Consider the following 7,777-nt stretch of genomic DNA (forward strand, 5'->3'; position numbering starts at 1 on the left):
AAAAAACCTCGAATAGCCAAAGCAATCTTGAGGAAGAAAAATGGAACTGGGGGAATTAACCTGACGGACTTCAGGCTCTACTACAAAGCCACAGTCATCAAGACAGTATGGTACTGGCATAAAGACAGAAATATAGATCAATGGAACAAAATAGAAAGCCCAGAGATAAATCCACGCACGTATGGACACCTCATCTTTGACAAAGGAGGCAAGAATATAAAATGGAGAAAAGACAGTCTCTTTAACAAGTGGTGCTGGGAAAACTGGTCAGCCACTTGTAAAAGAATGAAACTAGAACACTTCCTAACACCATACACAAAAATAAACTCAAAATGGATTAGAGAGCTAAATGTAAGACCAGAAACTATAAAACTCCTAGAGGAGAACGTAGGCAAAACACTCTCCGACATAAATCACAGCAGGATCCTCCATGACCCACCTCCCAGAATATTGGAAATAAAAGCAAAAATAAACAAATGGGACCTAATTAAAATCAAAAGCTTCTGCACAGCAAAGGAAACTATAAGCAAGGTGAAAAGACAACCTTCAGAATGGGAGAAAATAATAGCAAATGAAGCAACTGATAAAGGATTAATCTCCAAAATATACAAGCAGCTCCTGCAGCTCAATTCCAGAAAAATAAATGACCCAATCAAAAAATGGGCCAAAGAACTAAACAGACATTTCTCCAAAGAAGACATACAGCTGGCTAACAAACACATGAAAAAATGCTCAACATCCCTCATAATCAGAGAGATGCAAATCAAAACCAAAATGAGATACCATTTCACAACAGTCAGAATGGCTGCTATCCAAAAGTCTACATGCAATAAATGCTGGAGAGGATGTAGAGAGAAAGGAACCCTCTTACACTGTTGGTGGGAATGCAAACTAGTACAGCCACTATGGAGAACAGTGTGGAGATTCCTCAAAAAATTGGAAATAGAACTGCCATATGATCCAGCAATCGCACTCCTGGGCATACACACCGAGGAAACCAGAATTGAAAGAGACACGTGTACTCCAATGTTCACTGCAGCACTGTTTATAATAGCCAGGACATGGAAGCAACCTAGATGTCCATCTGCAGACGAATGGATAAGAAAGCTTTGGTACATATACACAATGGAGTATTATTCAGCCATTAAAAAGAATACATTTGAATCAGTTCTAATGAGGTGGATGAAACTGGAGCCTATTATACAGAGTGAAGTAAGCCAGAAAGAAAAACACCAATACAGTATACTAACACATATATATGGAATTTAGAAAGATGCAAATGATAACCCTGTATACGAGACAGCAAAAGAGACACAGATGTATAGAACAGTCTTTGGGACTCTATGGGAGAGGGTGAGGGTGGGATGATTTGGGAGAATGGCATTGAAACACGTATGTTGTCATATGTGAAACGAATCACTAGTTCAGGGTCGATGCATGTTATAGGATGCTCGGGGCTGGCATGCGGGGATGACCCAGAGGGAGGATAAAGGGAGGAGGGAGGTGGGAGGGGGGTTCAGGAGGGGGAACTTATGTAAACCCGGGGCAAATTCATATCAATGTATGGCAAAACCAACCAATATAATATTGTGAAATAATTTGCCTCCAATAAAAAATAAATTAACTACATAAAAAAAAAAGAAAAGTGAACATTTAATTTCCAAATATATGGGGTTTTCTAAGTATCCTTGATATTAATTTCTCATTTTGATACTAATTTCTCATTTAAATGCTTCCTTCTCTGCAATCACCCTCTGTGTTTTTTTAGTCAACTTTATTGAGGCTTTCAATGGCTAAGTCAAAGATCTCTCTTGGTAAATGTCACACTGCACTTGAAAAAATATGTTACTTTCAAATATCTTTTGATATTGATCTAACATAATTGCACAGTGATGAGAGAACAGACTATATGATTTCAATACCTTTAGACCATGAAATTTTTGCACCTTCTTTTACATCTCTGGATATGTTCCAGTGTTTTCTGGCTTATGGTCTATGGGAACTTGAATAGAATTTGTATCCTGCTGTTGTGTGAAAACTGTTATCAATCTTAATCACATTGAATTGGTTCACAGTGCTTTTCAGGTCTACTATATCCTTCTACTTTTCTGTCTGTTCACTCTATTAATTTTTGAGAGTTTGATATAAAACTCCAACTAAAAATCTTATCTACTTAAGAAAATCATTGTAATATATAGCAGAACCATATGTAACTTTGTTCTGTATTTTCCAAGTTTCCTCTAAATGTGTTATCACACTTTCGTAATTTAAAAAATAATACTAGAGTGGGTTGCCATCTCTTTCTCCAGAGGCTCTTCTCCACCCAGAAATCGAACCCACATCTCCTGCATTGGCAGGCAGATTCTTTACCACTGAGCCACCAGGGAAGCCCAGGAGCAATTTTACAATGGTATAATAATGACATCAACTGCTGCTGCTGCTGCTGCTAAATCACTTCAGTCGTGTCCAACTCTGTGCGACACCATAGACAGCAGCCCACCTGGCTCCTCTGTCCCTGGGATTCTCCAGGCAAGAATACTGGAGTGGGTTGCCATTTCCTTCTCCAATGCATGAAAGTGAAAAGTGAAAGTGAAGTCACTAAGTCATGTCCGACTCTGAACGACCCCATGGACTGTAGCCTACCAGGCTCCTCCATCTGTGGGATTTTCCAGGCAAGAGTACTGGAGTGGGTTGCCATGTCCTTCTCCAATGACATCAAAACCAAGTTCAAAATATACTGCATGCTGGTGGAAGTATGTCAAAAATAGAAAATTTCAAAGATAGTTGCAATATATAAAACACTATCACAAATAGTATCTCGCTGATTTTTCTCAACAACCCAGAGAAATAGCTGTATTATGTAATTCTCTCTCTACATATATAGAAATTGAGACTTAGAGAGATTAAATCATCAAGGTCATCCAGGTAATAATGACAAGGCAAGAAATCAAATTCAGGCCTTTGGGCTTCCAAAGCAAAAGACGCTATAACAAGGACCCTGCAAACTGTATCTTTTTATTTTTCTCTAGTCTTTTTGTACTATCAAACAATACATCTGGGAGAATGCCGTCTGCATTTCCTGGTAGTCTGTGAATCTTTATGTTCTTTGAGTTTAGTGTATACTAGGTTTAATACTTTTAAAAGTACTTAGGTCTCACTTTCACAAAATAAAAAGTGCATGTATCAAAACAATAAATACTATTTAAGTGTAGAATTATCTTTGTTACTAAACCTATTATCAAAATGCCACCTCTTTGGGAAACCACAAATTGTTCACGTTAACCCCCAATACTACTAGATATGTATGCAAATGCCCACTTAGAAAAGTCCAGTTTTTAATTTATTGTGATTACAATACAAGCATCAGCCAGAGTTAGAACTGCACTGTATCTCTATGACCCTCACAACCACAAAGACGAGCTTTTATTTATATTACAGTTGAGAATGAGCCTCATGATATTGTACAGGAAATTAATGTTTGGCTTTAGTTTTCTTACAGCCTGTGGTAAAACTGTAGCTGATAGCATATACCAGGGAATCTAGTGCACATCTAATTTTTCTATGGTTCCACTGCCCTCTAGTGGCTATGTTAAAACTAGTTATTAACAGGAGTCAGCAACAGTTCTCAAAGCTGAGTGGGCAGACCAGCAGCATTAGCCACATCCGGAAACTTCCTAGACATACAGAGTTCAAAACCCATCTAAGATCTACTAAAAAGAAACTCTGTGGATGGTGCCCAGAAGTATGTTTTAATGGCCCCTCCAGGTGGTTCTGATGCACACTAAAGTTTGAGAACCAGTGTTCTTGCCTGGAGAATCCCAGGGACGGGGGAGCCTGGTGGGCTGCCATCTATGGGGTCGCACAGAGTTGGACACGACTGAAGTGACTTAGCAGCAGCAGCAGGCAGTCTAAGGGAAGCATTCTATCTGTAGTTGCAGTAAATGTTAAAGTATAAAGGTGTGTGTGAGGGTTAACTTTATGGTTTAATTTAACTGGGTTAAGACTGCCAGATGGCTAATAAGACATCCTGGGAGTCTGTTGAGGGTGTTTCTGGACGAGATTAGCATTTGATGAACCAAGTAAAGCAAATGGCTTCCCCAGCATGGGTGGGTATCATCAGTTAGTTGAGGGCCTAAATAAAACAAAAGTCAGAAGAATGACAAATTCACTCTCTCTGGTCCAGCTATAAACATCCATCTCCACTTGCCTTCAGTCATTAGGACTCCTGTTTTTCAAGCTTTTAGACCCAGATCAGCACTTAAATCATTAGCCCCACGATTTTTAGGCCTTCAGACTTGGACAGGATTACACCACAGGCCTTCATGGTTCTCCAGCTTGTACACGGCTGATGGTGGGGTTTTTCGGCCTCTACAACCATGTGAGCCAATTCTTACAAGAAATCCCCTCTTACATGTTTCTGTATATATCCTACTGGTTCTGTTTTTCTGGAGAGCTCTGACTAGGACAGTGCATGACTGCTCTTTCATAAGTATTGCTCATAATTATTCCTATGCTTTTTCTAAATTTTCAAAAGCCCTTCATATGTGCAGAATAATCTAGAAAAAGCTTACACTAAATTGAGGCGGAATTTAAAAGTGCTATAAATCTATGGCTGAATGATATAGAAAATAAGATAAAATGAATAAAGGTAAAATAATTAGATATTAAAAGTTCATTTTAAGAGCTTGCTAACTAGCCAAAACATCTGACCAGGATCCAGGATCGACCCATTTGTTTCTTTGCTATAAAATCAATCATAAAATATTTGTTGAATGCAATGAATATATTCAATCCAGGTTGGTGTGAGGAATGCAATATTCAGTAGATGTACATTATTTTCTACCCATTTTTCCCATTACATAAATTGCCACTTTCCATTACATGTATTGTTAGCCAATTATTCAATCAATTATTCAACCTTAGCCCCATCCCGAACTAGAGCCAAAAAATATTGGGACCAAACTTTTAAAAAATTGTTTTGTTGGCAAATAAATAATTTAATAATAGTTTTTACAAATCATGTGTAATTTACTATACCTCCAGGCTGTTGATGCGGAGAAGGCAATGGCAAGCCACTCCAGTACTCTTGCCTAGAAAATCCCATGGATGGAGGAGCCTGGTAGGCTGCAGTCCGTGGGGTCGCTAAGGGTCGGACTCGACTGAGCGACTTCACTTTCACTTTTCACACATTGGAGAAGGAAATGGCAACCCACTCCAGTGTTCTTGCCTGGAGAATCCCAGGGACGGGGGAGCCTGGTGGGCTTCCATCTGTGGGGTCACACAGAGTCGGACACGACTGAAGTGACTTAGCAGCAGCAGCAGCAGGCTGTTGATGGGTCAGTTCATCTATTTATCAGATAAAGAATAGAATGAAAGCAAACTAGACTTGAGGTCAAAAGTATGAGATTGGATCTGTGTGAAATTTGGCAAGTTACTTAAATTCGATGAGGCTTGCTTTTCCCAGCTAAAGGGTAGTGCTAACAATAACTATATTGCCCATTTTTTTGTGAGGGTCAAATAAATAAGGATAAGACAGACTTATATGTTAAACAAAAGGAACTTACACATTATGTTTGAGCAAATCTCAGAAAAAAATGCAAACATTACAGAAAGACTTAAAATGGTACTGATTAACTTTGGCCACTTCACGCGAAGAGTTGACTCACTGGAAAAGACTCTGATGCTGGGAAGGATTGGGGGCGGAAGGAGAAGGGGACGACAGAGAATGAGATGGCTGGATGGTATCACTGACTCAATGGACATGAGTTTAAGTGAACTCCGGGAGTTGGTGATGGACAGGGAGACCTGGTGTGCTGTGATTCATGGGGTCGCAAAGAGTCGGTCATGACTGAGCAACTGAACTGAACTGAATAAAAAGATGGGTATAACTCTTACTGCTTAAACCCTTTCTCAAAAAAAAAAAAAAACCACTATAAACTCTGGATAAAACATGAAAAAAAAAAAACTACCTGGGAAAAAGGCAGTCAACATTCTGAAGAAGGAATGGCACTGAATAAAGATAGACCCCCATCAGCACACTGTGTATACAAACCAATATAGAAAAGCTACAGTCTTAATGGCTTAAAGTCTCAGAGGACAGACTATAGAGTGACCACAGAAACTGAAAAGTGACAGTTAAAATCGTAAAAAGGAGACAGCCAGCATACAGTAAGCCTCATTTCATGTATTAACTCTTCCCAAATCTCTGACTGACTGAACTATATATACATCAGGGGCAGACTCCAAATAGTACATTGAAGGCTAACCAAATAACGACTCTTCAGAGTTCAGAGTTTAAGTTTCTAAAAGAAAAAAATATATATTCCTCTAAGAAACAATCAAGAGGATCTAAAGATACTCATAGTATCCAGGAAACAATTCAGAATTAGCCAAGAGGTAGAAGCAACCCATGGAGAAGGCAATGGCAAGCCACTCCAGTGTTCTTGCCTGGAGAATCCCAGGGACGGGGGAGCCTGGTGGGCTTCCATCTGTGGGGTCACACAGAGTCGGACACGACTGAAGTGACTTAGCAGCAGCAGCAGCAGGCTGTTGATGGGTCAGTTCATCTATTTATCAGATAAAGAATAGAATGAAAGCAAACTAGACTTGAGGTCAAAAGTATGAGATTGGATCTGTGTGAAATTTGGCAAGTTACTTAAATTCGATGAGGCTTGCTTTTCCCAGCTAAAGGGTAGTGCTAACAATAACTATATTGCCCATTTTTTTGTGAGGGTCAAATAAATAAGGATAAGACAGACTTATATGTTAAACAAAAGGAACTTACACATTATGTTTGAGCAAATCTCAGAAAAAAATGCAAACATTACAGAAAGACTTAAAATGGTACTGATTAACTTTGGCCACTTCACGCGAAGAGTTGACTCACTGGAAAAGACTCTGATGCTGGGAAGGATTGGGGGCGGAAGGAGAAGGGGACGACAGAGAATGAGATGGCTGGATGGTATCACTGACTCAATGGACATGAGTTTAAGTGAACTCCGGGAGTTGGTGATGGACAGGGAGACCTGGTGTGCTGTGATTCATGGGGTCGCAAAGAGTCGGTCATGACTGAGCAACTGAACTGAACTGAATAAAAAGATGGGTATAACTCTTACTGCTTAAACCCTTTCTCAAAAAAAAAAAAAAAACCACTATAAACTCTGGATAAAACATGAAAAAAAAAAAACTACCTGGGAAAAAGGCAGTCAACATTCTGAAGAAGGAATGGCACTGAATAAAGATAGACCCCCATCAGCACACTGTGTATACAAACCAATATAGAAAAGCTACAGTCTTAATGGCTTAAAGTCTCAGAGGACAGACTATAGAGTGACCACAGAAACTGAAAAGTGACAGTTAAAATCGTAAAAAGGAGACAGCCAGCATACAGTAAGCCTCATTTCATGTATTAACTCTTCCCAAATCTCTGACTGACTGAACTATATATACATCAGGGGCAGACTCCAAATAGTACATTGAAGGCTAACCAAATAACGACTCTTCAGAGTTCAGAGTTTAAGTTTCTAAAAGAAAAAAATATATATTCCTCTAAGAAACAATCAAGAGGATCTAAAGATACTCATAGTATCCAGGAAACAATTCAGAATTAGCCAAGAGGTAGAAGCAACCCATGGAGAAGGCAATGGCAAGCCACTCCAGTACTCTTGCCTAGAAAATCCCATGGATGGAGGAGCCTGGTGGGCTGCAGTCTGTGGGGTCGCTAAGGGTCAGACACGACTGAGCGACTTCACTTTCACTTTTCACTTTCACACATTGG

Source organism: Moschus berezovskii, chromosome 16, assembly GCF_049115385.1.
Source record: "Moschus berezovskii isolate FMDL1 chromosome 16, NW_MosBer_1.0, whole genome shotgun sequence".
Lineage (NCBI taxonomy): Eukaryota > Metazoa > Chordata > Mammalia > Artiodactyla > Moschidae > Moschus > Moschus berezovskii.